Below are 23,631 nucleotides of genomic sequence, written 5' to 3'. Positions count from 1 at the left end.
AGCATTTGTTTGCTAAAAATTAACAAACAGCCAGAAAAGATCAATTTTATACTTCAAGGTCTAGAAGCGAATTAAAGAAATCCTTCCTGAAGGCCATGTAAAATAAAGACATCAACTGTAAGTCAGTTGAAGCAAGCAGGAGATAAAAATAGTCTGCTTTTTGTATTGATGTTTATCTGATAGTTCAATTGCTCCTGCAAGTGTTAAACATCACATATGCTTTCAGTGGAGAAAGAGGTCAAAAGAATGCAGTTCCAATCACTGCTTAGATGAATACTGCAGATGCATATTTTATATATATATATGTGTTTTACTGACTAATGAAAAGGGACTGGTCCTCCTACTCTTAAATGAGAAAGATTCCTATCGATGCTTGCATTTAAGTACCTATACCCACAACTGATGCCTAAATAAGGGCAAATCAGTGTCCAAGCATATAAAACACCTATGCCTGATTTCACCTAAGTTCCTTTGTGTGTCTGTGAAGGTAAGTGCTCAAACATGGGCATTACTACCTAAATAAAGGATCAAACCTGTAGTGAATTTTATCTCCAGTGTACTTTTTACCCAAGGAAGGAGGGAGCTGGCCACAGCAAAAGGAAGTGTTTCCGTCCATGCAGAGTCAATAGCAGAACATGGCCGAGGTCCAGCCACTGCAAGGCACTTCAGTCCCTGGCTGCGTTCAGGAGAGCCCAGCTGAAGCCAGTGGGACTCCTGCCTGAGGTTAAGGCATGTGTTTAAGTAACTCTGCTGTACTTTCTTTGCTGCTGCCTTGCACAATATTAGTGGATAACTATTTAACACACTCATCGATCTCTTGCGAGTTAGTAGTGCATAAAAAAAACCTTGAAATATCTTGCAAGCATATCTCAAATACAGTGGAGTTCAGCTTGAAATGGAGAAAAAAAATGTATTTAGGTATAAAATTCTCATTTCTTCCTACTCAGTTCAGGGGCTTTTTTGAGAAGCAAGACCAGCACCTACACACAACCACTTTGTACATGGTGAGCCAAGCAAATAGGGTAGCAACAACTCATCCATCCTTTGCATCAGTCTGATCAGGAAAACAAACTGATGGATGATTCAGGAATGAAACTAAAATTATTTATCAGCTTGCCTACTTGAACCTACTTTTTTCTCAGCAACTAAGCCTTCCTGACAAAAAGCTTTTGATTAGCTGCTTAGACAACAGAAAGCCCTGATTTACAGTACTAGCAAGAGCACTGCCAGTTCTGGAGGGCACAGATTTTCAGATGCTCCAGTGTGACATCTTTGGTGAGATGATGATTAAGGACTGACTTTTAAAAATCTCCCTAGCTTGCCTTGCTAAAGAGTTACATCCATCAGTCAAGATCATGCTTGTGGGTTTTGTTCTGACCTAAAAGGTTAATCATTTTTACAGAACAAAATCCTTGCACATTACTGTGCTAGTGAAAAATAAAGCAAGTTACTTGCAAGCAAGCTCCCCTGTAAAAATAGTACATATAAGCAGAGTAGGGGAAAAAGTAGTTCGGATCCTGTAAGCAAGATACAATTTGCCACCAGATCCTCAGCTGGTAGCTGCTGATTTGATACTGTCTCAGAAAGCCCTGAAAAACTGAAGTGCAGAAGAAATAACTGCTATTGCAGCAAGGCAATCCGCAAGCTCTTGGCTTCCCGCTTGAGTGGGAAGAACACAAAAATGCCTTTCAGAGGACTTGAAACAGATTTATAAAACAATTTCCCAAACATAAGCATCTTAAACTGATTAAGTGGCAACATCTCTATCCAGAGAGTTATTCTTGCGTGCCACATATCAGTTTCGGAATCATCTATTTTTAATTTGACTGTTAGTCTTGGGCAGGATCCATTTTAGCTCCCCCACTGTGAATAACCACCCTTTATCTCCCGTGGCTGCTTTTTAATATCTCTGGAGGATATTGAGCAGGAAGCCACGCCAATCACCTCTGCAGTAAGTTATTGTAAGATGATTCAGAGCAGGTAAGATGGCCATTAGCCGATAAGTGGAAGCAATTTTATTCAGCCTTCAGGATATCTCACCTGACATGATCACTGGGGACTAAGATAAATAAGAATAAAGTGTCTTCACAGAGGAATCAGTGGTCCTGAACATCACAGCTGATCTTTCAGGGCACTAGTAAGCCAAAGCTCCAGGAAAGTTGGATGCAGGCTCCAGCTGGTACACAGTACATACACATTTTTGCAGGCTGGTAGCCCATTACAGTACAGGCAATTTAGAGGCAATCTCCTTCCCAACAAGCCAGCAGCTTGCATGCAGTGAAGTCACCATCTCCCAGCCAAAAGGGCAGTAACTCATTAAAATATGCTAACAAGATCATCTGCCTCCACCTTTAATGTGCAGAAGAAGTTGCTCCTGTTTTCCTTAGTGTCCCTGCAGAGTCAGTCGCTCCCGCCTTGGAAAGGCTTTCATTACTGTGTCTCTCACACTATCTTTTAATTTCTTAATGTTTGATTTGTGTCTTGGTAAAGAGAAAAAAGCCAAGTTAAAACAGACAGCAAGCATTTCCCCACTGACCTGCAAGGGAAAACTCATTAACACTTGGAAACCCCTCACACATCTTATAATTGCTCAGTGCTTGGGGATAGTCCGTTCCTCCGAGCTGCCTGAGCGAGGGCCTGCAGATTGCTTGATGCATCTGAAACTGGTATTAGTGTGTCTCTCAGTAAGAGCCTCCCCAGCTTCCTTGTAACCAAGCTAACACTGTCAGAGCATTTATTAGGACTGCCATAATTCAAAACAGGGGAAGCCTTAGGCCAGGAGAATAAATTGGAGGCATTAAAGTCTCAGGAATAGGATATGGTGTTAATCACCTCTGGACCTTTATGGAGCCCATACCCAAGGGTTTGGCAGGCTGAGCTGTTCCTCGAGGTGACAAGCCCATAGCTGTGCTGTCTCCCCACCTGCTGCTGCAGACTCACAGGAGCCTTGGCCACTACCTGCCTGCTGCAACAGTGATGGTCCTTCCAGCCGGACCTCACCGGCACGTCACAACTAGCTGCGCCCCAAATTACACGATGCAGAAAATCCCAGCCTCGTCAAGGCACGGTGAGCTGCTCCCAGCAAACAAGCACAGAGACTCACCTTGGGGAAACCTCAGCCATAGCTACTGGCCATGCAACATCCCAGCAAAACAGGGCATCCAAGACCACAGAAATCCCCTTCATGGGGGTTATATACCCCGGGAGCAGCGTGTGGCTGGGCGGAGGCCTGGCCGGCCGGGCAGGGCTGCTCCCCAGGGGAGGCACCCGCTAACGTGGCGGGTGGGAAGCACCGGCCCTTGCCCACCTTCGGGGCTGGACCCCGGCTGGCCAAACCGGCCAGGCTCAGCTGGAGATGGGGGCTCGGTTTTCATACCGGAAAGACTTTTAACAGTAAACTGTAAAGACCATCAAGCACTTTATATGAGCACTTCTAAATTGCCTTAAAGTATAAATGTCCTTGCTACTGCTTAGTTAGTGTCAAAACTTAAATTTTCATCCTGGAGCAGCTTTATTTCAAGGTCAGAAGTTCCCTCATGTTCTGAACTCCGCAGAAAGGAGCTTTGTTCCCTTCTCCGTCTCTAATCGCCTCTTTCAAAGTTTTCATGGTTCAGTCAAAATACATTGTGTTTTAAGCTTGATCAAGCAAGAAAGGAGATAGAAAAAGTTACATTCGAGAAGTGGAACTCGTACGGACACGTAAACAGGAGAGACTGCCTCCGACTCTGTTTTATCTCCTCCTGGCTGCTTTATAAACAAACCAAATCCCGTCCAGACACAGCAGTACGAGGCTTTAAGACCTCTTTTCATTCTGGTGGCGTAGTTAGGTGTGCCACATTTCCCTTTATGGTACTGCTTTCGCATGGATTTATACCTTGGCTAAACAAACAAATCCACTCTGAACTGAAAGCTGAATCTTGGCAGGGAGGAAAGATCAGACTAACATTAAAATAGAGGATTTTGGCTCACTGGATAAGGAACAGAAGAGACAGAAGAGTAGCAAACGTGTCCTGAGCCTTTTTTCCACAGTCCTAAAATTCAATGTTTTTAAAGTCGCATTTTCCAGATGATGAATATAGTCATGCGGAGTTAATTAATTCTGGAACAGACATTCAAGGGTCTTCCACAGAATTAGGAAGAATCGGAGACTTTAGAGGTACTAACATTTAACTGAAAGCCACCCAGAATATTAAATAAAGTGCACGGACCGTCTGAGGCATTCTGGCAAATTTTGCCTCGCTGTCCAGGCGGCCGCTGATCGGGCCCCATACCGGCCCGGAGGCCGTTAGCTGCCCACCGAGGACGAGGCTGGGCCTTTAGTCGCGACCAGCCGAGGAAGCAGCTCTGCGCACGCAGCTCTCCTGCGGGCTCCCGGCAGCTCTGCTGCAGGCGCGAAGCGGAAGAGCAGATACCCAAGAGTGGCTGAAGTCTCTAATGCAGCTGCCTGGCGAGTAGGTACAGCCAAACCAAAGCGAGAAGGCAGGATGGGAAGGTGACGGACACCAAACCCACCGTCATTCCCACCTAACTGCAGAAAGCCGTCATGGGAGGTCCGAGGGGAGGCCGAGCCAGGCCCCCGAATGGGCCTCTTCATCTCCAGAAAATAGTCACCAGCCTCAGCCCTCGCCAAGCACCATCTCGCCACGCCCCAGGTTGCCAGGGATGAACACGTTTCCCGGGAAGCGCCCGGAGCCCCATTCCAGCCTCCCTGTTCAATGTGGGGGGGCTGAGATAAGGCTATTCTAATTTCCTTCTTTCTTGTCTTCCTCCATCTGTGACTTGCAGATTTGTCCTTCATAAAAACGGCAGTGGGGCGATGAATTGTACTAATAGAAGCAAATAATCTTACAAGCTTCAAAAAGTGCCATAATGCTTTAGCGAGAAAGAACAGCTCAAATTTCTGTCTCCTGCGCAGGACCGAGACGTCGGTGTCTAACCCTCAGTGCTTCTGCTTATAATTCAATTTCCAGAATGTATTGTGTGTACCCAAATACTTTCAACTGTTTTTCATTTGTCTCCTGAAGTCAACACATCAGACGAGTCAAGAGCTGGGGGGGGGGGAGGAATTGCTGAAACATCCTTGCAGCTTGAAAGCTGCCACATTTTTTACCTTCAACTTCATTTCGCAAAGAGACAATAAATGGTTCCCCATTCCCACCAGGGCTCCGCTGAAGAGCAAGGCTGATGCTCCATCCGTCACTCCGGAGATGGCTGCTCATCGCGAAAGCTCACATTTCTATCCGGGTTGTAATCGCTGGAGCGTCAGGGGACGTCGTGAGGCTAATTGCGAGGTTTACCAACGAGCAGGAGCCCCTGAGCGGCCCTCTGTCCATTAAAACTCTAATTCCATCTGATGGTCACGTCGTTAACGAAGCTGCGTTGCAATAGCAAAGAATTTGAACGAACAAATTTGGAAATTCAGTAGGATCCCCACGGCACGAGGGGTCTGGTTCGGAAATCACAGCCTTCCCTTTCCTGGCTGCAGGTTCCAGCCATTTAACACTGCTGACAGAGCTTTTTAAAGCTCTTGGGCCTAAAATGTTTTACAAATATGATCGAGTACTTGCAAACAGAACAGCTGATGCACAAGAAGGTGATGTGACTTCCCCAAGGTCACATTATAAGCTGGAAAAAAGCAAATTATGTCCAAGTACCAGCAACAGATGCCAAGCACTGCTAGAACTTTTCAATGCTGCAGGACAGGCGCTGAATTAATGCAACTACCTGGGCTGAATATGCTATTGCCTTTCGCTCTTGCACGACGAGCAGAATCTGCGCAGCTGCACCGGCCTGCGGCAGCTGCAGGGAGGAGGCTTCGGCACAGGCTTCCCCTTCGTTCAGGCAGGAGCAGGTCTGCAGGTACCTTCTGTTTTGCTTTGTTGAACCTGCTCCGGTTACCTCGATCATGTCTCATCTTCCTCCGTCACCTTGGTCATTCGGAGGCTGATGGAGTCCTTATTAGCCGCGAGTCGAACGGGGACGGCACTGGTGCTCCCGAGGTTTGTACAACGAACCCCGCTTTGGGATGAGGGGGTGTTGGACGAGACATTCGGAAAAAGGCCGAGATGCCGCCTATTCCGCGTGGGGCTCTTCCCCGTCCGGCCACGTCCTCAGACCCCCCCGCTCCGGCTTTCCAGCAGAGGCTTTTGCATCATGGATGCAAAGGAGCCCGTATTCCAGTGGTGCTAAACATAGGCAGTTTGTGACGCTTTGTGATCAGGTGGGTGGGAAAAACAACACAGAAAACCCTGCTGTCGCTGGGGTAGTGCTGGGGGACACCTGGGAAACCCACATCGCCTCCAGAAAAACCCTGTTCAGTGCCGTTTGTTCCCGGCTGCTGCAAGGAGGAGCGGAGCGCGGGTCCACTGTGATCTGCTCATTTTCGGGCTTTACAAAAAGAAAAACGAAACACATTAAGCTGCAGTCTGGCCTTCAAGACGCGGCTGCGGTTGGGGCTGAGGCGCACAGCCGCCGTGGTTGAGCGTCGGCCCTTCCCGTTCGATCGCCCGGGGCAGCTACGCCGGACCGAGCGATTCCTCCCCGCAGAGTCCGAGGTGCCGCTGCCCCAGCCCCGGGGATACCGGGCACACGAGAGCGTCAGGGAACCCAGAGCCTAACGCAAACTCCTTGTAAGGTCTTTATTTTTACACCAGCTCCCACCCGTCCCATATAGAAAACAGACTGGCGGGAGACGCCTTTGTGGGAAGCCGAAACCGCACAGCGGCAGGTGAACGGATTTCAGGCATTTTCTTTTTTTAATGTGATACAAAACAACAGATACCGCTTCCGAAGTGTGGCTCGCATCTTTCCGTGATAGGAATAGACTTATACTCCCTGCATGGATGTTCATTTTCTGTTCCTCGCTGCAGTCTCTCTACTTTCACCATGAAAACCACCGGAGACAAAATCCAGTGGTAAATTGTGCAAACAGATGTTGTGTGCGTGTGCTCTGTGTGCTCCCCGTGCTGAGCACCGAACCCACTTTGCACTGACATTAATGAAAAATCTCTTACTGGTTTCGGAAGGATCTGGACCAGGCGTGGGGTTTCTTGACGAAAGAGTTTTGCATTTACTTGTTATCCTCTGCAAATATGCGACCTAGATAACATAAAGTGTATTACAGCATTTAGGCCACATTATATAGCAATAGAAATAAAGGATTCTTCTGCACAGCTGTACATGCTCGAGCCTATAAAAGGAAGAGGAATATTATAACGTGAATATCGATTCTGGTGATTAACATTTACTACCAAATAAAAATTTAGATTACCGAAGGATGTAGATTCTCGTATGTAAAGCTGACAGTTGATTTAACCCGGCGAGTGGCCGTGTGCCCCGGCAGCCGGTGCCCGTGTCTGCTCCTGCGGCCGCCCCAGTCCGTCCTCGCGCTGCCGACAGCTTAATCAGAGCCCGGTTATTTAATTGTCTGGGGTTGGGCTTGTTTTAAATGAGCCTTGCAACTCAGGCTATTCCAAAGCTTTTCCAATAACTACCCCTGCCGCGCACCGAGGCTCGGGGAGGCTCCCTGTGCCCCCGCAGTTGGAGCAGGGGGGTGAGAGCCCAGGCGGGGAAACGCGCCGCCTTTTCCGCGCGCGGGAGGAGCGAAGCCCCGGCTCCCTGCGGGGCCGCGGCCCCCGGCACCGGCCTGCCCGGAAGCCTGGCGAGAGCCACTTCGGCTAATGGCGATCCTGGCTTAAAAGCATCGCTGGTGCAACAGCAGCCTAATGCAGGAGCAAAGGTTAATGCACAATCGCACGAAAGCATTTAATCTTACAGAAGAGGAAAGGCTTGTTTATTTATTTATTTACTGGGTCGGTTTTGTGCCTTTAAAAGGAAAAATCTGCTCCGCAGCCGAGGAGCGGGGCTTTGAGAAGGAAGCAGCCTCTCGCTGCCGAGCCCGGGCAGCCGCCGAGCCCCGCGAGCTCCCCAGCGATGCGCAGTAAGGAAGCGCCCTGCCTGCGACGCCCCGGGGCAGGGAGGGGGCCTCCGGGCCACCCGGGACCCCAGCAGCCCTGGCGGGTCCTCGTGGTCCCTCGTGGTTCCCTCGGGCGCCGGAGCTCCCGCTCTGCCCCGCGCACGGGGCGGCTGTGCCGTTAACGTCGCCAAGCCCAGGGACTCAATCAGCGACTGCGCTGCGAAACTGAAGCCATCTAACGCAGCTCGGTGCTAAATCTGACCTGCTATTAATCCCGTCTCGAGCACTGGCCCTTAGGGCACTGCAGGAAGGGATCGTAAAATGCTGATGGCCAGGAACCGACTGCGGCCACCAGCGAAAAGCCAGAGCTCTGGGAGCGAGCCAGCCCCAGGAAAAGAGCTCGGTGCTTGTTCATCCCGCCTGCGTTTCCTGGGCTGCTTTAGCCTGTAGCTGCTTGTCTCACACATTCATTTCCGTGCGTATTAACGGGAGCTCGCCGATCCGGCTGATCCCCCCCGGTGCAATAACTCGACGCTAAAAGCCCTTGCGGGCCGTTCACCTGCACGAGGGACCGGCACGGGCTCCTCGCTTCCCAGTTAGAGCCGATGCAACCAGGACCCGCCTGCGGCAGCGAGGGCGGGAGCCGCTGCGGAGCCGCTTCGCTCGTGCAGCCTCACCCCGGCGAGCGGGAGCCCCGGCTGCAGCACCGGCCCGCGAGGGAGGCTGCGAGTGATGAGAGCCTGAGTTCAATTTTCATTTAATGGTGCGAAATTAAAGTTCGGAAGGATTCAATACAACAAAGAAACGTCTTGTGCTCGTGATATTATCATACAGCTCCAGGCCCGTTTTTCCGCTGAAAAAATTGTAAGCCCTGTGCAATTAGCAAAATTTGAATGTAATGAAATATCTGCGTGGAAGGGACGGAGTCTGCAATACGGGGAGTAAATATTCATGGAGATTTGCCAGGCGTGAAATTTGTGGGGGAAAACGCCCAGGGAGCGTTGATAGTTGCACCCAGGGAACACAAAGCGAGCCAAGGACCGCGCGCCGGGGCAGCCTCGCTGCAAGCACCCCGCGATGCAGGGCCACAGCTCTTTCTCCTCCTGTCTCGTTACTGGAGGAGGATTGCCCCGTACCTAGGAATACCGGGAGACACCGGGCAGCAAGGGCGGCGATATCGCAAGCGCGCTCCGATACCATCACGCTGCAGATCCGCAGCGTCCTCGTTCGAACAGCTGCCTCCTCTCCGCTCCTCCCCGGCACCTTGCATCCCCTGCAGAACTCCTCCGCGGTTTTACTTTTATTATTCCAGCTCCGATCATCAAAATTTGCTGTTTAGCTATATCAACCTAACGACATTGCCGGGCAGAGGCAGCGTCTCTCGTTTGCCAGGGTGTGAAAAAAATTAGGGCACATGTTTTCCCGTCCCCACCAGCTTCTAAAGAACAAGGTTCTTCTGTAGAAACCGCATAAAATAACTGCGTAGTAGCTCCCCTGTCTAGTCCTCAGCATTTAAAACTTCATATCTTAAAAAAAAGGGCTATTTTTGTACCTGCCTTTCAGAACATGCTCTTTGTGCGAGCTATAAATGATCCCCATTAACATTAATAACGCTTCCAGCCCATTATGGCGCAGACGCAGCCATTACCGCCCAGAACAGCCCCCCCGCCTCTCCCCTCCCCGTCTCCCACCGCCCGCAAGCTGCTCGGCTGGGCAGCGGGGTGGCGTGGGAGCCAGCAGCCCCGGACGGGGGCACAGCCGCACACATCTGCGCACATCTGCGCACAGCTGGCCCCGCTCCCGCAGCGGCCTCGCCCTCAGACCCATGTGCACGCAAAGGGCACGTCGAGGGCTCCCGGTCTCTCTCTAGATTTCTGAAGATGGGAGAAAAAAAAAGGCCTGGAAAGCGGTATGATGGAGAGGACGCTGAGCCCGTGCTTTTTCATTTCTGGCTAGTTATTTTTGATGCTAAATATAAGTTGTCTTAAAAAAGCCTGAGACCGAGAGGTGACTTTGGGGAGAAGTAGGGGACTCGAAACCTCCCAAAAAGCAAATTCCTTTGAAATGTCTCATGTGGGGATGTGAAAATCATGTTTCACAGCTAAACGTATTGGACAAAGCCTGTGGGCAAGGCTGGAGCACATCCACCCTAATGACTCCCGCAGGTGCCGTCCTCCCTGCCGGAAGGCATTCCTCTTTCATGAACTTCTCCGACTTCTTGGGCTTACTTTGAGCAATCTGTTTTGCCGGGAGGATTTAATCCTGCTTTTCAGCCGCCCCTGTTAAGCACCCAATTTCCTCCCCGATCACCCAGCCCGAACAAAAGGCGACAGCCTGCAGCCGGCCGCGGAGGCAGCACAATTACCTGCAGCCGGTGGAAACGGCTGCGATGGAAATTGCTCTGGAAAGGGAACTGTGTTGAGAGTCTAATAACTGCAGAAGAGACGGAAATGAGCACCGAGCCGGCAGAGGACAAGCGGGGTGAACGCCGGGGTCCTTACGCGGCGGTCGGGCCGAGGAGGCCGGCTCAGGGCTCGGCCTCGGTGGGGTCACCGCTCCCCGGGACGTCCGTCACGTCGCTGAGCTCGTGGCTGCGCGGCTGGGGCAGATAAGATAAATAAGATAAATAAGATAAATAAGATAAGTACGGATAAGATAAAAACACAGATGAAAAACCGAACCCGCTGTTCAGAGAGGGCAACGCGCTGCTCTGCTGGGCAGCAAAAGCGAGGCAGCTCTTTAAAAGCCGTCCCGGGCTGCGCTGTGAGGCCGCAGGGCTTTGCCGGGGCCTGGCCGGCTCCGGAGCGCCGCGGGAGCACAGCGGTTTGCCGGCTAAACCCGGAGGCTCCCGGGTTAAAAGCACATAGGTCACTGCCTTCACTTCTGAAACCTCTCGATCGCTGCTCCAGGGGGAACGGGGCTGCGTGCACACCTGAGCATCCCTCCGCTGCTGCAGCGCGGTGCGCGGAGACCCCCAAGCCCCCGCGCACAAACGCTTATCACGTGCGGCTGCTGCGGGTGAAGCTGCCTCCATCCCTTTCCGCATTGTTTCCAAAACATCTTCACCCTAATTAAAAGGCATTTTCAAATTCCATTTTTGACTAGGAAGCAACGGCGTTGATGACCGCGGAGGAAGACGAGGCCGTGCAGGCAGGACGTCCCCCTCGTGGGCTTTACCTGGGTGACGAGCTCTGCTGCGTCCTCAGCAGGGAAAGCAGGGGTGGGAGCGGAGCACCCGGCGGGTCGAAAACGCTGCTGAAGCGTCGGCAGCCTGCGGCGGGTCGGCGTTCGCCTGGGAGCGACCAGCCTGCGTCACCACCAAGCACCTGAGAAGCTGCAAAACTGATGGGACTCGTTAGCTTTTCGTTACAGCCCCTCGTTTGCCTGAGCCTTTCGCGTTGCCTCCTCCCATTTCCTGACCTGCTCAAACGATTATTTGAAACAATTAAAATGGGGGGGGGGGTTGGCTTGTGAGGGAAACGCACTGAGCTCTCAGTCCCATGAACTTGTCCGTTGCCCTCCCAGAAGTTTTCAGAGGCACGAAACTCACGGTGAGATTTTTCTTTTAATATTACTATAACTAGGGTTAGCGGCGAGGCGGAGAGCATTAAAATCTAATAAACGCAGCACACGAGAGTAAACAACTCGTTTTGCTGGCGGGCTGCGCAGGGGAAGGAGCCCGGCAGCCCGGAGGCCGTGGTGCTGCCTGCAACGCCGAATAACGGCGAGCAGCGATTTCTCCGGGCCGGCTCGCAGCTAGAAAACCGATACTTTGTGTATAGATTTTCCAAACCCACATTTTTGTGCATAAAGTAACGAGCTGTGTGTTCACCCCCACTTCGCCGCCGCAGCACGTCGCGCCGCGCGGTCGCTCCCCGAGACGCCCGGCTCCCGGGAAAGGTCGCTGGGCCGGCAGAGGAGGCCGAGGGCCGTCCCAGCCGCCGGCTCTCTGCGCGCGGATGTCCCGGTGAACTCGGCGGGAGCTCGGCATCCGAAATGCTGGCACGTTATGGCCCATTAAGTTCTGTTTTAATAACATCGCACTGAGTTATTCTTGGCTTATTGAAAGGCATTTAGTGGCTGGGACGGAGCGTCGGCGCGGGAGCCGGTCCAGCGCTCCCTGCCCGCGGTGGGAACTCTGACTGTGGTGCAGAGGATGAGGAGGAGACCACGGCACAACCTCAAGCAGAGGTTCACACGTGGGCTGTTCTCGCTGCTGCCAGCCACCGCACTGATCAGGACACCAGCCTCTTCTCTGCTCTCCCTCGCCGGGGAATCTCAAAGCCTCGCAAAGCAGGCAGTCCCACTCGTTTCGTGATCCCCACGTTCCATAGGCGGGGGGAAGCGCGGAGAGGGGAGGTGAAGCGGCCGAGGTTCCCCAGGAGACCAGCGGCCGAGGTGGAAAGAGGGCCCAGAGTCCGAGTCCCAGCCCAGCGTGCCATCCACCACGCAAGCCATGCTGCTTTATTATCGGATTAAAGATTAATGCGTTTTATTAGCAACAACAACAGCTATTGAAATAAGACCTGCTGATGCAGCTTCAAGCCAGCAGAAGAAGCAGCAGCCTCAGTTACTTTGCGCCTCGCACAGAGGAACACGCTGTGCGTTACGTCTCTGAGAGATGAAGGATGCTCCTACCACAGACCGAGTCCTTCCTGCAAGAACGGTGCAATTAGGCCAAATTTCAGCCCAAAGCAGGTGCTGCGATGAAGCAGCTTACGGCACGTAGGTACCGCTTTTTTGGAGGAGGGGAAGAAAACGAAAGACAAAGAAGATGAGACCGATCTGCGCACCCCAGGCCCATGCTGCAACCAGCTCGCGAGGGTCTGGGGGGGCTTCGGGGGGGCAGCAAGCGGCTCCACGGCGTCTGCGTGCCGGGAGCAAGGTGTGCGGCAGGAGGCTGTTCCCGTTTGCGCCGGTGCCGCTGACGTTAGCAGATAACCCCTGGGATCTTGTTCTCTTTCCACTGCACTTCTACAGCCTGTCGCTCTTACCAAGGGCATTAAATTCACTCCGGGCTTAGGCTGGGATGCGCAGGAATAGCCTATTCCGATCCCCAATGCCGGCGCGGTTGCAAGGAAAATCAGGCCCGCGGCTGCGTGCTCATTTGTACGACGGGCCACGTTACCCCCGCCCCGAAGCGGGGCAGAGCTTGCTCGGGGCTGTTGCAGAAATGCCCCTAACAGAAGAGCTGAGGTTTCAGTGTGTAAAGATCGCATTGCCCAAGGGAGTTTTGCCGGCAGGTTTTTAGCTCAGGAAGGACCAGCAAGGTCTCAGCTGGGGCTCGGTAGCTGCCCCAGTCTGGCCTGGGGAGGCTCCCAGTGAATCCCGCTCGAAGGAGAGGCTGCGCAAGGCGGCCGGCCCCGCTGCCGGGCTGACCGAGGCCGTCAGCTCTCCCAGGGGCAAAACGGGGAGCGGACAACTTGGGGGAGAGCTGGGGGTGGGAGAAGGGGAGAAGCTCTGCCAAGGTCGGGCAGGGACGGTCTCCCCAGCTCTTCAAGCCCCAAGCTCGGCGACACCGTCCCAAGGCAGTTTGCCATTTCTTACCAGTTTGCCATTTCTCTTCCGAATCCTTTTGCAGGAACAGATGTAGTTTTCTATGAATTCAGACCAGTGTGATGCCTACTGCAGGCAATGGAATTATAACTATTGGAAGCACCTAAAATAGCGGGATATGACCCTATTTCAGGAAGCAGGAAGAGAGAAGAGCAACATCTACAGATGTTCCTGCTGTTGATGGGAGAGGACATTGCACTGAAACAGGAAAATCAGTAGCCAAAAAAACCCGAGCAAGTCGGTAGAGCAAGTCTGCTGCAGTCTTGGCCGCTGCCCGGGGAGTGACAGGTCACCGCGAGGCAGAGGCAGAGGCAGGCGGATGCGCTGGCGCGGAGGGAGCAGGCCGGGGAGTACCAGAAGAAACGGGATTATTAGATAAAGCTTCCTCTCATTCTCCACAAACACTAAATAACTCATGCTCTTACGTGAGGTTAAGAGATCAGTTGGGGAAGTTTTGTTTGTTGTATTTTATAACTCTAAAGCCTACGTATTTTACACCTGACAAAATAAGTTCGGACATAACCTGCAATGCCAAGGCAAGGAGCATTTGAAACAACGATGCAGAATATTCTGAGCTTGCCATTTGCAGGCGATAACATTTAGATCCTTTTCTCAAATACATTAAGGAAGCACTTTAAGAGACATGGAGTCAGTGAATGAGGAGATAATGCTAATCTGAAGTTTGGACATTCAGAAAAAAAAAAAAGCAATGCAGCAAATCCCACCAGATTTGCATGCCGTGGTCTTGCGGCATCACTGTGACTACAGCATTGCTGAAGGTCATTCGTATTTCTGTATATCGATATCTTTTTGACCCCGTAGGTCCTTCTCACCCTCGCCTTTAATGGAAAGAAAGGAAAAAAAAATCTGAGTGGTGAACATACTGATACAAGATCAGCTAGACAAATACTTACGAAGCAGAAACGCTGGAGCCTTGAAGAGATGAAATGTCTGCAGGACCCCAATGAACATAATTGTTCCAAGGAGTGTACAATTACATTTTATACAAGCAAAATTAGAAAAACACATTTTTGATGACATTTCTTTCCATTCTGAATGGAAAACAAGCCCCTGTCTTATCACAGTCATTGATATAATCAAATCTACAACTGCTCAGAAAAGTCAGTGATGGAAAAAAAACGCTAAAAATTACCTTTGTTTTTTTTCCATTTTTAAATTGCATAATGGAATCATTTCAGCACTGCCACAGGCAGCTCCCTGTGAATGTCTCTCTTCTTCATCCCTCCAGGCCGGCCGGCCTTGCTAGTCCTTCCTGAGCACGGTCGGTGTACTCCCGCTCTTGCTTGGTGTAAACTGATGTAACACCACTGCTCTAGAAGTTTGTTTAAAAAGTTACAAATTTACTGCAGCTGAGGACCTTGAGATAAAAAGGAGGACTTTTAGCACCCACTAACCAAGACATCTAAAGAGCTATATATTTTTTACGATAAAATGAGTTTGCAAAATGTATTACTAAAATTATTGATTTTCCTTCCGTGAGTGTCTGCACGCTTCCATTTGATTTGTATTTATTGCTTCCCTCCTAATCAGGTTATAGTTATTTCTGCTAAGAATGGTCTTTATATGTCATAAGACTGGGGAAATTGAACTGACGTTCTGGCCAAAAAGCAGCTCAGCTTTCTGAATGTAGCCTTAAAAATATTAGGAATATCTTACAAAGGATGCCCACCCCCATGATTACTTATCCAATTCAAACAGAGGTCATGAACTTGTTATCCACTGTGCGCATTTTCATCATAAAAACAACCCTTAGGGCAGCCTTCTCAGACCGTGGGCACAGAGAGAGGCCCTTCAAAAGACGATGCAGTAAAGCGTGGCCTCTGCTCTTGCATTTTTGCCAGAGCGTGTTAGAAAGCTGGTCCGGCCGCTGCACGGTGCTGCCTGTATTTGCCCTCGTGTGATTTTACATTTGCAGTTTATCAGGGGATTTGGATCCAGCAATATTTGATACGCTGCTGGGGGAATATCTGAACTTAGTATCTGTTCAGGCCAGCAAGCTGAGGCAGGTCACAGCAAGGAGTCCTAGGAGGTGGAATAGCATCGTCCTATAGTCACGCAAAGAAAAGCAGAACGACTACGTCCCGCAGGCTCCTTGGGGCTCCTCAGCCAAAGCAGTAAGATAATGCATAGCATGACATTCACAGATTTTTCACCCATAAAAAAATCATCCAAGGTAAACCCTCCAAGCAGGACTGCTTTAATGGTCCCTTTGTTCTTGGTTTTGCTTTAAAACACTCTTACCTGAAATCCTCTTTGGTTCTGTTCAACACTTACTGGAGAGTCTGAATCGGAGAAAGAAAACACACGGCATCTGAATTATAACTGATTCCTCAGAGATCTCGGTAGCCTTCTGCAAGGTAGACTCCACCTTTAGCACCAATTAAAACAAAAAAGGAGTCATTGCAGTTGTGTAGAGTCATCACTGAGCTGCAGACTTTCTTTGGCTTTCCCTATGCAAATCAATTAAATACATCCATCAGGAGAGCAATTAACCTAGATACAAATTAGACTAGCAGGGAGAACATGTTTCCTTGTATCAGGCCTTTTATTTTAGAAAGAAGCAGCATCCATATTTAAGTGCACTTTTTTGGCCTCAGCTAAAAACAAGTCAATAAAAGGAAAAAAGTCAAATGTCACAGTGAAGAAGCAGGACAGCCATTGCTTTTTGAGTAATAAGGACTGAAGCAAGGCTGAGTGCAAAAGCAGCGTGACAATAAACAGAGGAGGTAAACACAAATGCATACCAAGCAGCCAAGGCCACAAACAAATCAGCAACAGCTGCCGTATATAGTCTAGTAACTGCAGAATTAGGTCCATGAGTTATAAACATAAATCCTTATAGACTGTGGGTCACATTCCCAACTGGAGCTAACGTAAGTGTTTCTCTGAAATTAGTGGAGCAACACTGATTTATATTTGCTTTCAATTTGCCCAAGAGCTCCTCATCTCCGGGACTGGATTTTAGAGAGTTCTCAGCCCATTTGCATGTCAAGATGAGTGATGGTTTTTTTTTTAATGCAATCAGCAGTTGGTTGTGTTAGCTTCCCCTTAAGTTTCAGGTTAGGTGTTAGGCCCAGGATATTCTGAGCAATCTGGACAAGCTTGGCCAGAGGGGAGGTATTTTGAAAAACAGGTCCTAAATGTGGTTTGCACATAAGCCCTGTGGTAGAAGCATCTGGCAGTGCTCCCTGGCAAGTGTGCTGTCCTGCCTTGAATAAGGGGACTTCTCTCCCCATCAGTGCCTCTAACTGCTAGCAGGACATACGTGTTGTGATAACCGATGCCAAAGTTAGCCCGTGCCATGGCTAACTTTCTCTGATTTCCAGCCTGCAATACTTTCGCTCTGCTCTTCCTTAGAAGCAGCCGTCTAGGAATAATTCTGCAGTACAGCAACGTTGTCATATGGTGTGTACACCTTCAGGAAATGTGGCCATAAAAGGAAGCACTGTAGCCACTTTTCAAAGTTCTATTTCTAGAAAGGAAGGTTAAGGAAAAACCTCTCCGAACTAGGTAGGAAGAGCTATTTTTGATCACTCTTTCACTAAAAGATTGCTACCCCAACCTGTGCTATTTTCTGTGTGCCAACTTTCAAGATAGTTCAATTTGTACCATCAGACAACACACGTAGAAAAAATGACCACTGACCCAAGCATAGCGTAGAAGCATCAAGACAACAAAGAGATGTTCTTTCCTTTGCTTTTCTTTTATAGAAAATTAAATTTGAGTTTTTCTTTGTCTGGACTGTGGCTCAGCAACACAGGGCTGATCCTTCTCCTGCGTGTCTGAATCCAGCAGCTCTACAAACAGAACTGGGTGATTTAATACCTTGAAAACAGATAACTTTTCCAAGAGGGACCAGGAATCTGAAATCAACCATTTCCTAACTATTGATTACAGAACATTATTACATGATCGCATCACATGCCTTCGCCTCCTCTGCCATCCTGCTAATCCTGTTATTCTAGGTTATGACCACAGATGACAGGTTACTGTAAATGGCTCTGCGTTTCCAGCATACAATTCCTGCTAGAGTTATGGCTTTAAAAAGATGTCACATGTGAAATTCAGTGTGCGGTTTGGTGTGAGATCAAGAAACTCTGATTTGAATTATATCCAAACAGGCAAGGCAGTTTAAGCTAATGGACCTCGCTTGTGATTTCCAGACGCAGTGCTACGCTAACCCCAGGCACATACCTCCAAAAGTACATTGATACGCCTGCTCAGCTGGCTAAAACGTGCCCCCACCTATTCTAGTTCTGAAAATGTGATTTGCAGCACCCCAGTGAATCTGCTTTTAGAACATGGAAACTCGGCCAGTGCAGCACTGTTATGAGCCCTTCCTGCAGTCCAGGGGTGAGCAAATACTTTCAGTCTATCAAAGGCTGGGGTGGGTATTCGGGGCCATTGAATATCCATGAGAAGCCTCCTGCCATTCTCCGCACTCATTGATGCCACACTTCAAGCCAGCCCTCCAAGCAGTGAGTTAATTCTAGTAAGGCACTTGAATAAAGCTGGCTGTGATGAAATGGTACCATTACGTGTAAAAGATGGTAATATTTAACAAGCGTCATTATAACTGAAGCCCTTAGAGTAGTCTTACAGCTGCTATATTTTTTTCAAGATTTTCTGATTGACCAACAGAGGACGTAAATCTAGTACTGCACACAAATCTCTTTACATCACTCTGGCATTATAACAGGGCTGTAGCCAACAGACAACCTGACTGCTGTGCTGTCAGTCTTTGGTGACTTTGATATGGGAATCTACAAAGCAATTCTCTGCTGGGAAACAAATTCTCCAATCTCTGTTTAATGTATATGGACATTACTTCAGAAATGTTGTCATTAAAAAAGGTTATGGTTCATTTGTATGCTGAGTCTCCTTTTTGCCTAGCAAGCTCATTGCACATCTATAGGTAACTGGTCAAAGAGCAGTTCAAAGAACAAGCAGTACTGAGTTCAACACCCAGTTAAGTAGCATGGACAGGGGTTTAGCTGTCAAAGGACTCTATATGGTACTAGAATATATTTTGGATAATGAGGGACTTCGCTATCTGGAGACGCTAAATGATCCCTTTCCCTCTCACCCAAGTGCATACCATTAGCCAAGTAACGCCTTATAAAGCTGCACTAATTTACAGCAGGATCCACAACTTTTCTTGACTCACAAATATCTTTCTATTATTAATCATACCACTCCAGGCAGAGCCCTCCACTGGTGCTATTGCTGGTGCTCTGTGGATTCCCACACGCTGAAGAACCGGCCCTCTGAAGCAAGGCAGGGAGTGCTCAGGAGTGCGAACATTGCATTGCAAAAGTTATCCAAAATGTGCAATGCAGTGTTTTGAAAAATGCGAGGAAAACAACGCTGATAATTGTAGGTGGCCGGACAAGTGAATGTTGGCTTTTTAAAGTCAGTGAATTACTGAAGTATGCTTGTAGCTGTGAAATCATTCTTGGTATTGACAATGAAAGAAACCGGGGTCTCTAGTTTTACTGCCCTTGCAGCAATAGATCAAGGAAAGTGAGCAGCAGCAATGAGCTTAATGAGGAGTCGCAGAAATTTGCAAGAAATCTTCATTCACTCTCCAAGTGAAAGCAAATGCCATTTAGGACATTTATTCCTTTCTACGTGCAGTTTATTATCAACAAAGGCAATGCAAAGCATTTCTGCATACAGAAAATAATGCAAGTGTCTGGAAATGATTGATATAAAGTTCTAAAACACAATCACAAGCTGAATGAGAATGACGAAAAACAGGATTGTGCTAGGAAAATGCTATTGTGTTATAGTTCCATCTTGAGCAAGTCTAGTTTAGAATAGAAAGAAAATGAACATATATATTTTTCAAAGCACAGCCATTCCTCACTAGAACCTTTGTGTTTTATCCTGTGGCACGTTAGCAAAAAGCTGGAAGTAGTTATGTTTGTCAGGCAATCCTGCCTCGTCACCACTCCCAGGAAGTTTGCGATACACTGAATTGAAATGCCCACTTTTCCTTCAGTCCCCACCCCTTTGCTTTTCTCCCCTTTCCTCCTTTGCACTGACTATGTCCCCAGACGATGCTGAGGACAATTTGCGCAACTGTGAACGATAATGAGAACCCACCACTAACCCCCATACACGACCTGATATTTCAAGTCTCAGGATGCTGAAAAGAATTACAAAAGGAAAAAAAAAAGGAAAAAAAAAAAGGAAACGCTGCTCACCGAGCAGCAGTTCCTGAGCAGCTGCCTGGAGCTCAGCACCGGCACTGCTTACTCATGCCACAGCCCAATCCTGCAGAGCGCCGTGCGCGCCCGCTGACTGCTGAGCACTCCTGCCTTCATCGGGATTTAAGGTCCTAAAGCCTTTTTCAGGAAGTATCCAGCACCTCATACTTCTAGGCCCTTAGTGCAAAAGTCTAAGCATTTTCTGTCAGAGCTGTCACTGTATAAATATTATAAGGACATATCCTCAGCTGGGCCGAAGTGTCCTTGCTCTGTTGACTCCACTGGAAGGAGAGCACTTTTTGCTAGCTGATTATCTGGGCCGTTATTTGTGATAAGCTTATGGTCACCAGCTAAGATGCTGGAACGTCAAGATGTTCAGCTAATAAAAATCAGCAGAACTTCATTGACTTAGAGAGTTACACCACTTTACACCACTCTGTGGTGCTGAATACAAAGAGCAGATTCCTTACTCTTTTTTAACTCTGACAAAACTCCTAGTGAAGTCAGGGTTTACCCTCCTTGCATGAATATTGCTTATACCTTTTCCTCTTATATCAAGCTTATGTTGAAAGTAGGCAGCTGCTTCCTAAAAGAAACTCCCTTTAAGTGGTAAAAATATTTTTTATAGTCCCAGCTAACTGCATTGCATTATCTGTCCGGTCCTTTTCATTCTACTATCCTTCCATAACCCAAAAAAAACCCCAAAACACAACACCTTTTCTTCTACCCAGCTGATTCTAGCATTTTCAAGGTAATTAATCATTATTTAATGTTTTTTAAACTCCTTTATCTGGAAGCAGTCCGGTGTTTTGTTTCCTCTTTTTTTTTAAGGAAGCTGCAGAACTCAGTCTCATCCTTCTATAGTATTTTTTTTAATGCAGGTTTGTCAATAGAGTATAATTGGGATTAAAATCAATGCTGCTGCTTCTTGTTTCTGTGTGGGTGGCTATTCTTTCCACTCTTTTGCTTCAAAGCATGAGACATCGCATTGCTGTTTGTAGCAATGCCTGTTTGTTAAACTTTGAGGTAAAAACTTCTCTATAAGCAGAAATACTGATCTTAATTTTGAAATCTTCATGGTGGATATTGATATAAAGGAAAAGGGAATTAGTTGCTCAACAGAAATAAGGCAACATTTTCGACTGATTTCCCTGACTCATTCTAACCTTCAGATCACCTTCAGGACAATGTGGCATGAGCACTGTCCACCTACATCTCATTACAGATCAGAAGTGAATGCTACCAGAATGTGTTTTAAATAAAAACAATGTATTTTACTTCAGAAGGATTTCTGCAGGTGCTTGTAAACATCTGTGTGAACGCAAACTTTTTCTAATACGAATACCCTGATTTCTAAGGTAATCAAGGTATTATGAAAATGATTGTATCCTGCAGAGGTTTGCATTGCTTGAATTTAAATATGCAATGAATAAGTCGAATTCTATCACTGCTTGATTATAAAGCAACAGTATGTTTTGCATACTGGATAAATGGATTTAAAACAATGCATCAATGTATTTAATGAGAAGGAATTTTATTACAAAGTTAAACAAGCCCCTCCTTACTAGCTTTTCAACACCGTTATCTTGTTTTCAGAACATTAAAAGGATAATAAAATTTCCCAAGCACCTCTGTTAACCATATGTTTTCTTTTACAGTAAGTTTTCCATATGTATAAAAACATGTTCTGTGTTCCCTCCTCCCCCGTCATCACTTAACAGGGAAGAAACAGTAATAAACCAGATCATAGTATATCTTTTTCCCTAAAAAGAAACAAAACGCAATGCCATAATAGACTATTTAAATCCAGAAGAATATCTTTCTCCTACAGAGAAAACTTTTGCCAAAATTAATGGAACATATTTAGAATCCATAATTGCTTCAATTATAATGAAACCTTTTCTCTATGCTTGTCTCACTAAACTCCAGAGAGGTTTAACAGTGCATCTAACAGCCTGTGTTTGCAAATACATTTCAGGAGGGAGATACCTTGGATAATTCTGACTTCTCTTTGCCACTGACTGCAGTGCTGCAGTCCTATGACAGCATCATATTAATGAGCCCGTGGAGGTCCGAGCTTCCATGTGGTTTGCAAAGTTTAACCCTGTCCCTCAGACTTCCCTTGCCGTCCACAATGAAGCCACAGCAGCAGCAAAAATGGGGATTGTACATTCTCAGCTTCAAGGAAAGAAGGCAATTTTCGGAAAGGACTTTCCCTTTTAACAAGATCACCTACTTGAAAATTCACAGATTGCTGCACAAGCAGACACACATATTCAGCAGCTTTCCGAATGAGGAGTTAAAATCTATCGCCCTCAGCATTGCCTCACTTTGCTAGGGGAGCAGCAGCAGTGGTTTTTCTCGCACCAGCAGGTTTTTTTTTTCTTTACAGTTCAATTGCCTGTGTAGCTGTAATACATCCAAGAGAAGTTCAAAGTCTGGATGTTAGCTAGTCACTGTAATGCAACCCATCGAAAGTGTATTGCACCATGTAAACGTAATGTTTAGCAAGGTTTCAAAGAAGGAGAGTTTATTTTTAAGCAATGCACCAAGCATTAGATTAAAATGTGAGGGTCAGAGGAACAGAGAGGAAGAGAGGGAGAGAAAGAAGGATCAAGGCAGAGGACTGTGGAAGCCAGGGGATCTTTTAAACTCCTGTTTACCGCCGGGCTACTCTAGCACTGCATCGGCTGCACGGCAGACGCAGGCAGCCTCCCCCCGCGGAGCCCCCTTCCTGCGCCTGCCCTTACCCCAGGCGGAGGGGGAGCCTTTGCAGGGAGCTCTCGCTGCCGCAAAGCCGCCCGGCGAACCCGCCCCGCTCCCCTTCTTAGGCCCTTTTGACCTTCAAATGTCAGCGCCTGCGGGGGAAGGGGCGGGTGGGGGATGCTCGCTCGCTGCCCCCGGCCCCTGCTCGCCCCGAGCCCCCCGGGGCTGCCCGGCCCGGCGGCTGCGGAGCGCTCGCCGCCCCCGCACTGCGGAGCCGCGGCGCGCCCGGCCCCGGAGCTGCCCGTGGTGCTGAAGCCGCCGCGGCCGGGGCTGCCGGCCCGCCCCGCCCCGCCACCGCCCCCGGCCCCGGCCCCGGCCCGGCCCCGGCCCCGGCCCCGGCCCGGCCCTACCCTGCGGGCTCCGGCGGCCGCTGCTCGGCGGGCCCGGGGCGGGCCCGGTTGCGGGCCCCGCGCTCCGCTCCGCCATAGCGTCTGCGGGAGGAGGGGGAGGGGACTGGGGGAGGGAGGGGGCCCGAGCAGGGGGAGGGGGCAAGGAAAAGAAAGAAAAGAAAGAAAAAGAAATAGAAAGAAATAAGAAGAAATAAAAAGAAATAAATAAAAAGAATTGAATAAAAAGAATTGAATAAAAAGAACTGGATAAAAAGAATGGAATAAAAAGAAATAAATAAAAAGAAATAAATAAGAGAGAAAAAGAGACAGTGAGAAAGAAAGAATGAAAGAATGAAAGAAAGAATGAAAGAAAGGAAGGAAGGAAGGAAGAAGGAAAGAAAGAGAGAAAGAAGATGGCCTAGGGAAGGGGGGAGGCAAGGGGAGAAAGAGGGGAGTAGGGGCAGGGTGCAGGCCCGGGGCAGGGGAAGGGGGGAGCAGGGCAATGGAAGGGGGAGCGGGGCAAGGCGAAAAGAGCAGGGGAAAGGGAAAAGGGCAGCAGGGGAAGAGAAGAGAAGCGAAGAGAAAGGAACGGGCGGGGGGAGAAGGGGCAGAGGGAGAGGGATGGGGGGGCCGGGGCCGGGGGAGGGAAGGGGCACGGCGGCGGGGGAGCGGGGGAGGAGGGCAGGAGGGAGAAGGGGCAAGGGAAGGAGCAGGGCGGGGGGGCAAGGGGGGCCGGGCCGGGAAGCGGGAGCCGGCGAAGGGGCCGGGGAGGCGGCGCCGGGAGGCGGCGCCGGGCCCGGGGCCGGGCCGGGGGGAGGCCGCCCCCCGCACA

General features: G+C 49.1%; 1 long non-coding RNA gene across 5 annotated transcripts; it reads right to left on the bottom strand.

Annotated features, from left to right (window-relative positions):
- Positions 1 to 3,309: 3,309 nt before the first annotated feature.
- Positions 3,310 to 23,485, bottom strand: LOC112996741 (uncharacterized). Of its 5 annotated transcripts, XR_010385184.1 has the most exons (6): positions 22,821 to 23,485; positions 15,734 to 15,860; positions 11,093 to 14,804; positions 10,281 to 10,982; positions 7,014 to 7,098; positions 3,310 to 6,387 (listed from the first exon to the last, which is right to left on the bottom strand). It is a non-coding gene; the product is annotated as an uncharacterized LOC112996741 (long non-coding RNA). The 5 variants fall into 5 exon arrangements; XR_010385186.1 differs by lacking the exons at positions 3,310 to 6,387; positions 7,014 to 7,098 and having other exon boundaries at positions 8,656 to 10,514; positions 10,848 to 10,982; XR_010385182.1 differs by lacking the exons at positions 3,310 to 6,387; positions 7,014 to 7,098 and having other exon boundaries at positions 8,656 to 10,982.
- Between the last annotated feature and the right edge of the window lie 146 nt (positions 23,486 to 23,631).

Source organism: Dromaius novaehollandiae, chromosome 26 (assembly GCF_036370855.1).
Source record: "Dromaius novaehollandiae isolate bDroNov1 chromosome 26, bDroNov1.hap1, whole genome shotgun sequence".
NCBI lineage: Eukaryota > Metazoa > Chordata > Aves > Casuariiformes > Dromaiidae > Dromaius > Dromaius novaehollandiae.
This window is presented reverse-complemented; position numbering and strand designations above follow the sequence as displayed.